The 10,548-nt window shown below is 42.3% G+C and overlaps 1 pseudogene; it reads left to right on the forward strand.

The window, feature by feature from the left end:
• The first annotated feature begins 3,206 nt into the window (after positions 1-3,206).
• LOC126191881 (5S ribosomal RNA) lies at positions 3,207-3,324 on the forward strand (annotated as a pseudogene).
• The last annotated feature ends 7,224 nt before the right edge of the window (positions 3,325-10,548 follow it).

Below are 10,548 nucleotides of genomic sequence, written 5' to 3' on the forward strand. Positions count from 1 at the left end.
TTAGTTGGACCACTTTTTTCGCTTTGTGATAGATGGCGCTGTAATAGTCACAAATGTATACGTACGTGGTATCACGTAACATTCAGCCAGTGCGGACGTTTTTTGCTTCGTGATACATTACCCGTGTTAAAATAGACCGTTTACCAATTGCGGAAAAGGTGGATATCGTGTTGATGTATGGCTATTGTGATCAAAACGCCCGACGGGCGTGTGCTATGTATGCTGCTCGGTATCCTGGATGACATCATCCAAGTGTCCGGACCGTTTGTCGGCTAGTTACGTTATTGAAGGAAACAGGAAGTGGTCAGCCACATGTGAAACGTCAGCCACGACCTGCAACAAATGGTGATATCCAGGTAAGTGTTTTAGCTGCTGTCGCGGCTAATCCGCAAATCAGTAGCAGACAAACTGCGCGAGAATCGGGAATCTCAGAAACGTCGGTGTTGAGAATGCTACATCAACATCGATTGCGCCCGTACCATATTTCTATGCATCAGGAATTGCATGAAGACGAATCTGAACGTCGTGTACAGTTCTGCCACTGGGCACAAGAGAAATTACGGGACGATGACAGATTTTTTGCACGCGTTCTATTTAGCGACGAAGCGTCATTCACCAACAGCGGTAACGTAAACTGGCATAATATGCACAACTGGGCAACGAAAAATCCACGATGGCTGCGACAAGTGAAACATCAGCGTCCTTGGCGGGTTAATGTATGGTGCGGCATTACAGGAGGAAGGGTAATTGGCCCCCCATTTTATCGATGGCAATCTAAATGGTGCAATGTATATTGATTTCCTACGCGATGTTCCACCGATGTTACTACAAGACGTTTCACTGCATGATAGAATGGCGATATACTTCCAACATGATGGATGTCCGGCACATAGCTCGCGTGCGTTTGAAGCGGTATTGAATAGCATATTCCATGACAGGTGGATTGGTCGTGAAGCACCATACCATCGCCCGCACGTCCACCGGATCTAACGTCCCCGGATTTCTTTCTGTGGCGAAAGTTGAAGGATATCTGCTATCGTTATGCATCGAAACGCCTGACAACATGCGTCAGTGCATTGTCAATACATGTGCGAACATTACGCAAGGCGAACTACTTGCTGTTGAGAGGAATGTCGTTACACGTATTACCAAATGCATTGAGGTTGACTGACATCATTTTGAGCATTTACTGCATTAATGCGGTATTTAGAGGTAATCACGCTGTAACAGCATGCCTTCTCAGAACTGATAAGTTCACAAAGGTACATGTATCACATTGGAACAACCGAAATAAAATGTTCAAACGTACGTACGTTCAATATTTTAATTGAAAAAACCTACGTGTTACCAACTGTTCCTCTAAAATTGTGAGCCACATGTTTGTGACTATTACAGCGCCACATGTCCCAAAGCGAAAAAAGGGGTCCGACTAAACCATTCATATTTCTTTACGTACTACACGAATATGTAATAAAAATGGGGGTTCCTAATTTAAAAAAAACGCAGTTGATATCGTTTGACCTATGGCAGCGCCATCTAGCGGGCAAACTATAGCGCTATCTGGTTTCCCCCCCTCAAGCTAGACGAGTTTCGTTCTTTGTAGTTTTTTCGTTTGACGCTTATTTCGTGAGATATTTGGCCCGGTCACCATCAATGGACCACCCTGTACAGCATAGACGTAGATGTAACAACAGTTTCTAATAGCAACAGCTACTTTTACTAACGTACATCTCTTTCATGTTACAATGGAAATAACGAGACAGTAAAAATTGAAGCATTCTTCAACCGCAAATTAGGTGGTGTTTCTCAGAGCCTTTGAAATGCTTCTGTTAGTATCCAGAGGCTACGATGCGGTGACTGCAGGCAGTTTGTCCTCGGCAGTGGACGCGGCAGGGTGAGGCGGCGTTGAGGGACGTCTCCCTCCCCTATTAGGTTGGCCCCACGTCTAATGGACTTCCTAACCAAGGAGCCTAGACTCTTGTAACGCAGTTACTGCTCTTGCAGGGCAGCGCGGCGTCGTGGCGGCCAGTGGAAACTTGCCACGGGCAACTTGGCGGCCTCCGCATGCACAGCCCCAATAACAGCGGGGCCGCCCCCCCCCCCCCTCCCCCCCGCCCAGGCAGCAGGGCTCCCCCTCTTACAAGACGGAGCGCGCCTGCGACCGCGTCCCTAAACGCCTTAATCAAATATCGGCACCTGTTATCTCCAAGTTTTACCCCCGACTCAGGCTCATCAAAATGGAAATTTGTACTCTAGCTAAAATAACGCGGTCTGCGGCCAGAAGTTTAATATCTTGACGCTATCAAGGTGAACGGAGAGTAAGTTACAGCGAAAGTTTTTTTGAAGGAACCTACGCAGGACTGGAATACTCTCTTTGAAATATTGAAGGTAACAGCGATAAGAAGCAGGAAGCAGAAGTTTATAGGCAACTTCTGCAGAAAGCAGCCTGCAGTTAAGAAATGCGAAGGGCGTGAAAGGGAAGCAGTACTTAAGATGGGAGCAGTACAGGTTTGTGGCCCATACGCTGTGTTTGACTGTAAATTTTGTTATATCAGTCGCTCATTTTCTAGGTACCTTGAAGCCGGAGCACATATTTAACGCCGGCCGAAGTGGCCGTGCGGTTAAAGGCGCTGCAGTCTGGAACCGCAAGACCGCTACGGTCGCAGGTTCGAATCCCGCCTCGGGCATGGATGTTTGTGATGTCCTTAGGTTAGTTAGGTTTAACTAGTTCTAAGTTCTAGGGGACTAATGACCTCAGCAGTTGAGTCCCATAGTGCTCAGAGCCATTTGAACCATTTTTGAACATATTTAACCTTGCCATCCTCTGACGCTGCCATTGGCCAGTAAACATTAAGAGATACTGATAATGGCATAAAAGCAGTAACAGGTGTAACCAATAAACAAAAATTACATGAGCATTGATTGATATAATCCTTACAGTAAAATTGAGTGAGCTCAGTGACGCTTTCCGCCGACAACATGCCAACTAAGAACATATCCCTGATGTTACTCATACTATAAAACCACCATGCTGCGAAAGAGAACAAGTACAAATTTGTGAAGGGAACTGAACAAAAGGCAATAGAATTTAAAACTTGAAGTTCGCAGATGACGGAAAACAGTGACGGAAAAGGAGTGGAAGGAGTATATGAACGGAATGGATAGAGGTTAGAAAAGAAATTAAAAGATGAAGAACAACAAAAGCAGGCAACGGCCTTGCCGCAGTGGATACACCGGTTCCCGTCAGATCACCGAAGATAATAGCTGTCGGGCGTTGTCGGCACTTGGATGGGTGACCATCCGGGCGGCCATGCACTGTTGCCATTTTTCGGGGTAAAAAAAAACCATCATAACGACCGGGAGAGCGGTGTGCTGACCACACGCCCCTCCTATCCACATCCTCAGCCGAGGATGCCACGCCGTCGTATGGTCCCGATGGGCCACTTGTGGCCTGAAGACGGAGTGCTGTGCAACAAAATTTAATTAATGATAAAGGACTCTAATCGATGCTGACGAAAACAAATTAGTAAATCACAGTCGAAAGGCATTAGAAGTATTATGTTTTATGGACAGCAAATTAACTAGCGATGGCCGAAGTAGCGAATGTAAGTGCAGACTGGCCGTAATAGCAAATGCATTTCTGTTAAAGAGAAATTGGTTAACATTAACTATAAAACTTAAATGTTAGAAAGAATTAGTCCAGTGTGTAGCTTTGAACACAAGTGAAAAGTGGATGGTATGTCACACAACAAGTGATCAGAAACTTCTGCAATATGGTGTACTATAGGATTTTAGTGGAGTCGGATTTGGGTAGGGACTGTACAGGCGTCCGATCAATTTAACAACTAATGTATCAAAAACAAAATATTCTTCAGAACAAAAGAATATAAATGAAATGGAAGTTAATTTTCAGACCAATATACTCCTTAAAAGCAGGGCTCAATCAAGAGAATAATGTTTAAAATATTGGGCGACAACAGTAATAATTAAAATATATTGCCCTGGACCACAGAAAGAAAACTACAATAAATATCGCTTCTGCAGTCAACCTTAGACATTAAGACATCTCTGACACGTAAGACACGTAATTCAGATCACCCACATGACAAAGAGCTAAACATGGATCTGTGAATACTCCCACCACAAACTACTCCTATGAGAAGCTACTATTAACCATCTGTAAGACTACCTACTCATACATCTCAACATAGTCTTCTGTACAACAGAACACAAAAATGAAACACTGTCACAGAGCAAAATAACAGGGTAAATTTCTTTCTACAAATGGCATATATCAGATCACTCGTATTCACAGTGTAATAAGTAATACAGCAGCAGAAGTCCGGCCCCGGCAGCTGAGTGGTCAGCGTGACGGAATGTCAATCCTAAGGTCCCGGGTTCGATTCCCGGATGGGTCGGAGATTTTCTCCGCTCAGGTACTGGGTGTTGTGTTGTCCTAATCATCATCATTTCATCCCCATCGACGCGCAGGTCGCCTACGTGGCGTCAACTCGAAAGACCTGCAGCAGGCGAACCGTCTACCCGACGTGAGGCCCTAGCCACACGACATTTCATTTCATTTCATTTGCAGCAGAACATAAAGATCAATCAGATTGTTGACGTGTAACTAACAAAAAATCAAAATGGCTCTCACCTTTGGAGAACTCATTCTCGTGGCCCGTTTTCCATCATGCAACAACCATAATACATCACACTCTAACTATGGGCTTTCTGTGCTTAATGTTACTCGTTAACAAATACACTCAATGCTCCACTTTAACTATACACTGTACACTATATTGGATCACTGGACCACCACGATGCCCCTTTCTCTATTTCCACTGGAATCGACGTTCTGTGTTCTGGGAAAAGACAATAACCGCTCCACTGGGTTTTTTGTGCCCACACAGCCGTTAGGGATATCCCTTGGTGCTCCAGCTTGCGGAAGGTTTCCGGTTCTTAGCCGTGCACCAGCTGACTTATACTGGTCTGTCGCTACTCGACCTCGCCCGCAGCGGTGTCTGCAACCCTCTCGCAGTGCCATTGAAACAGGCCGCCGAGTACTACACTCCAGCCGTCGCCAAAACTAATGTGCCATTCCACACGGCACAGTGGTATTACAAGAGAATGATAAGATAAGGTAGGGAGTGTGAACTAATAACGAGGTACTAAATCGAAATAGTAGGGTAAGAATGTTATGGCACAATTTGACAAAATGAAGGGGTGGCTGATGGGACGTATCCTGAGGCATCAACCTATTATCAATTTGGCTATAGACGGAGGCCCAACCCTGACTGCAGTAAGCAGGTTCAAACGGTTATAATGTGCAAAAGTTATACAGTAGTGGAGACATTTATAAATTATACAGTAACATGGAGATCTGCGTTAAGTCAGTATTACAGCTGAACACCATAAGAACAGCAACATGGAAGACACACAGAAAAAATGTTTCTTATTTTTCGCATTGTAAGTAAGGTGACACCAAACAGCTATTAAAATATTGATATATGACTAGTTTAAAATTTTTTGTAAATCCGTTAACAAAATACCTGCAAGAGACATTGCTCAACTGTCCAAATAGAGGATATGAACCATCCATATTGTGGGGAGGCAGGTGGAAAAATTTATTTCTGTTGTAGCCATTCTCAACACAGGCTCTCTAACTACAATGTTGGCAACCAGAAAGTGATCAGCAAAAACGTCATTCCTGTAATTAAAGTTCACTGTGCCCACTCTGATGGAGAAATGAAGTTATTGATCATTGAAGTTCATTACGCTGAAGATATAGGATGATGTCCGGGATTCATAGAAATTGCAGTTTAACAATTTTCACTATATTCTGAAAACGACAAAGCGTAAAGTTCCAGACAAATGTTTACCCAAGCAATGCTACTACCAGCTATTCTACTGTCAGAGCAGTTCAGAGTCTATTGCGTGGATCCTATTATCCCTAGATAACGAAACTGTTCAATAATCTTTATTGACGTAAATGTTCAACGTGAATGCTCGCCAAAATATGATGTTAATACTCATCAAACGCCACGCTAGTAATGATAGAAGGTGTGTCCTGCGGCGACTCGTGAAAATACGACACACGCAAACTGAGAATAAATCACTGGAGTCGTTCCACAATTAACCCTTTACCCTAATGCAAAATCATTGTTACGTGCATACCGAGTTGGTAATATGGCATCCAAGGCTGTTCCTTGCAACTGCACAGATGCGACACGTCGTCCGATATAGAGTGCGTGCTGACACGAATCTAGAAGACAACTGGGGCCTGACTCAAGCTCGCAGCCCTATAAAGCCGCTGTGCGGACCGCCGAAGGCACAGCCGACAAAATTTTCCTTCCTAACTAGCTGCACGGCTAGTAAAGCACCCCTTCAAGTTATTAAATTTTAATTGCTTCATTCGCTGAAGGCCAATGAAGCTCTCGATGTAATTGTGCAATCAGCACACAGGTAAGTATCTGTAATAAAATTCTGATGTGGCTGGGCTAAATACTTTAGGCGAGAGAAATGTTTTAGTTGCACTGCACGCAATAGATGAGTTCTGAACTTACCCTTTGGAGAGACACTACAGCTATAGTTTTATAACTACCTTTTGGAAATTTTTCACAACTTTGTTGTTATAGCTTATCTCCATTCTACCTAAATCTAAACATCCTAGCTTTATCTAATCACTTACTTAATCTATCTTGCTTCCATACTCTTAGGACAAAAGCAGAAAATCACGAATTTCAACCAAAATATTACTTTGTGAGATCCAGCATGCTGTTTCCATTACATTACAATGTAAAAGGAACCCGAATATCAATTTTGAAGTTTATAGCTCCTTCCTGTTGTGCAGATGATTTTTACGCAAAACATCCAAATTTCGAAAACTTTTAAAGTTACTAAACTGAAACTTAATACATTATCATTTTAGCATCACTCCTGACATGCTATTAACTTTTCAGATTATTTACTTTATTTTTAAGGTATTGCACAACATTCGTGACGTCATAGCTAGTTACAGCGGACTAGGCTGACACACACTGGAAAGAATATGAATTCTAGATGGCGTGAGTAGTCTGCTTCCCTACAATATGGCAGTCCATGTTAACGTCAGAAAGATCGAAGATGGTGTAAAAAAGGTACGTTATACCATATTTTATCTGTACATTTCCCTTTTGTATGACAGTATATTGTGATACATATTGCTGTTTTACGTTAAAAGACACACTTCTCACTAGATGTATATATTTATATATTTTATATCTGAAGATGGTCATTACAGACTGAAACCGGTCATCGTCTAAAGAATTCATTTGTCATCAGAGACTGGGATAATAAAGCATTTTACAGTATTGGATCACTGTTTGCACACACGATTATGTCGCAGTTGGTAAAGGAGTTTTGCTATTTGGGGAACAAAATAACTGATGATGATCGAAGTAGAGAGGATATAAAATGTAGACTGGCAATGGCAAGGAAAGCTTTTTTGAAATAGAGAAATTTGTTTAACATCGAGTATAGATTTAAGTGTCAGGAAGTCGTTTCTGAAAGTAGTTGTATGGAGTGTAGCAATGTATGGAAGTGAAACATGGACGATAAATATTTTGGACAAGAAGAGAATAGAAGCTTTTGAAATGTGGTGCTACAGAAGAATGCTGAAGATTAGATGGGTGGATCACATAAGTAATGAAGAGGTATTGAATAGAATTGGAGAGGAATGGATAGTGTCTTGAAAGGAGGTTATAAGATGAACATCAACAAAAGCAAAACGAGGATCATGGAATGTAGTCGAATTAAGTCGGGTGATGCTGAGGAAATTAGATTAGGAAATGAGGCACTTAAAGTAGTAAAAGAGTTTTGCTATTTGGGGAGCAAAATTACTGATGATGATCGAAGTAGAGAGGATATAAAATGTAGACTGGCAATGGCAAGGAAAGCGTTTCTGAAGAAGAGAAATTTTTTAACATCGATTACAGATTTAAGTGTCAGGAAGTCGTTTCTGAAAGTATTTATATGGAGTGTAGCCATGTATGGAAGTGAAACATGGACGATAAATAGTTTGGACAAGAAGAGAATAGAAGCTTTCGAAATGTGGTGCTACAGAAGAATGCTGAAGATTAGATTGGTAGATGACATAACTAATGAGGAGGTTTTGAATAGGATTGGGGAGAAGAGAAAATTGTGGCACAACTTGACTAGAAGAAGGGATCAGTTGGTAGGACATGTTCTGAGGCGTCAAGGGATCACCAATTTAGTATTGGAGGGCAGCGTGGAGGGTATAAATCGTAGAGGGAGACCAAGAGATGAATACACTAAGCACGTTCAGAAGGATGTCGGGTGCAGTAGGTACTGGGAGATGAAGAAGCGAATAATATCACAGAAATTTTTTTTCCTCAATTTTAATCCCAATGTCAAAAATTTCTTATATATTCATCACTGCTTCTACGGAGTATGGACTAAGGACTAAATTTGAAAGAAGGCAATCCCGTCTTAGACCATTTTTAATCCGAGCCCTTCGTTCTAGGTCTTTTATTCTCACTGGTTCCTCTTCTTTCTTCCACATATTGTATGTTATCCGTCTTTCCCAATAGCTTATTCCTATTTTACTCTGGATTTCAAACATCATTCACCATTTTACGCTGTAGAACGCACTTTCCAAGTGGACATATCCTTCCAGCGTTCAGAGTTTCGCTAACAGTGAGTCGGAATACTATTCTCATTGGCCACAGCGAGATTAAATGACGTCTGATGGCGTTACAGTCACGTGACGTAGGAGGTAAAGTATGTAAGTGGATCAGAGGCGGATGCGTAATCATTTTAACATCGATATAGTCCTCAGCTGGAGAAAATCACAGATTGAGCAACTTGGGCAAAGGACAGCGAGGCGTGTCGCGAATCGACTTAACGCTCCGGGCTTTCGCACGCGCTCACCGGTGGCTTCTACGAATTCTCTGGCGAGCTCGCTGTCTGTAAGAGTTCGCCGAGGAAGCAGGTGGTTCTTAGCCGGAACGGTCGTGGGCCATGCGGAGCACCTGGCGCTCCAGGGTTGCCGGCTGTGCTTTCAACGTCGGGCACGTGAGCTGCGTTCCGCCGTATCTGGTGGTATAGCGGGAATGGGCACCTTTCCACCGCGTCCTAAGGACTGATGCTGCAAACCGCCGTCTGCGCCAGATCTCTGCTCTGTGTTCCGCCACGGGACAGCAAGCTGCATGTCTACGTCCCTCCTTTAATACCCTGTGAGGAGCGTGAATGTGTTTTTTACCTTTAGCAGTGCAGCAACGCTGTTGTAACTCTAGTTGCGACACGTTATACCAGCTGAGTGTCTTGCAAGGTGCGCTGACTTGGATAATGCTCTTTAACTGGGAGGGCTTCAAAGAAAAACCCATTCCTGCTAATTACCATCTTGCTCTTTAAAACATTTGGTTTGTTTGACAAGGTTCAGCCTCATATTCTGAAACTTCCTACTAATAACAGGCTTGCTGTTTATTGCTCTGGTCCTTTGGTGAGACAAGTGGATAAGGACATGCAATCTGGCATTCAGTAAATTATTCGGCTGTGAACAATCTTAAGTTTGGTGTGATTTTTAACGCTTCATCTATGTTGTTGTGGCCAGCCTTGTAGAGATGGTGCAGCCTGGGATCTGTAAGTATTGATGGAACTGCCTACTTAAGACCGTTAGTGTGGGTCTTGCAACCAGAATAATTTCGGCTTCTTGAAATGAAGAAAAATTTTATTGACTTGTTGTAGCTGCGTATTATATCATCTTCTACGATGAGAATTTTTTTTACTTCTCCTTTATTACACTGTAAAACCGAGTAGTACTGAAAGAAAAGATGTAGCTTGTCCCTAAATCTAATCCCCAGAGTGTGAGATTCACCCTATTTGGTGCCACGCTATATTGCGCGTGTTAATTTTAAAGTCTTTGTAATAATAATCGTGTTTACGTTTAAGAACCAATTAATTTGGGCTGCTGGGCCGCGTTCTTCTGAAGAGTCACGTTTTCTACCACCATGTTCGAACCCCTTGCAATACGAAAATTTTGCTTCGAATTTTTTGTAAAAATTTCAGCTGCAAATTTATTATTACCTTTGTTGTACACGCAGAAGATTCACCTACTAATTTCTTATTATAGTTGTTGAATACGTAAAAATTTCACCTTGAAATATCTTATTGCAGTTGCTGTATACGACTGTTCTTAAAACATTTCTTAAATTGATTTAAATGTGTCTGGATGTGCCCAGTTAAGTTTCAGTTTGGTGTTACTGCGAGTTTGTGTGCATTATTTCACGCACTGCTAAAACCTTAGAGTGGTTCTTTGGCTTTATTTAAAGCCTTTGCCGTTAATATTAAGTAATTTACATTCAGATGCCCATTGATGTAAAGAGTAATGGTAAATTTCATCATACCCCTAATTTTTGCTCTGTAGTGCACTTAATTTAGAAATTTGTAATTACACTGATCAGTCAGAACATTATGACCACATTTGGCAAGAATAATAGCAGCGACGCGTCGTGGCATGGAAGCAATTAATCCTTGGTAGGTTGCTGGAGT

Source organism: Schistocerca nitens, chromosome 6 (assembly GCF_023898315.1).
Source record: "Schistocerca nitens isolate TAMUIC-IGC-003100 chromosome 6, iqSchNite1.1, whole genome shotgun sequence".
Lineage (NCBI taxonomy): Eukaryota > Metazoa > Arthropoda > Insecta > Orthoptera > Acrididae > Schistocerca > Schistocerca nitens.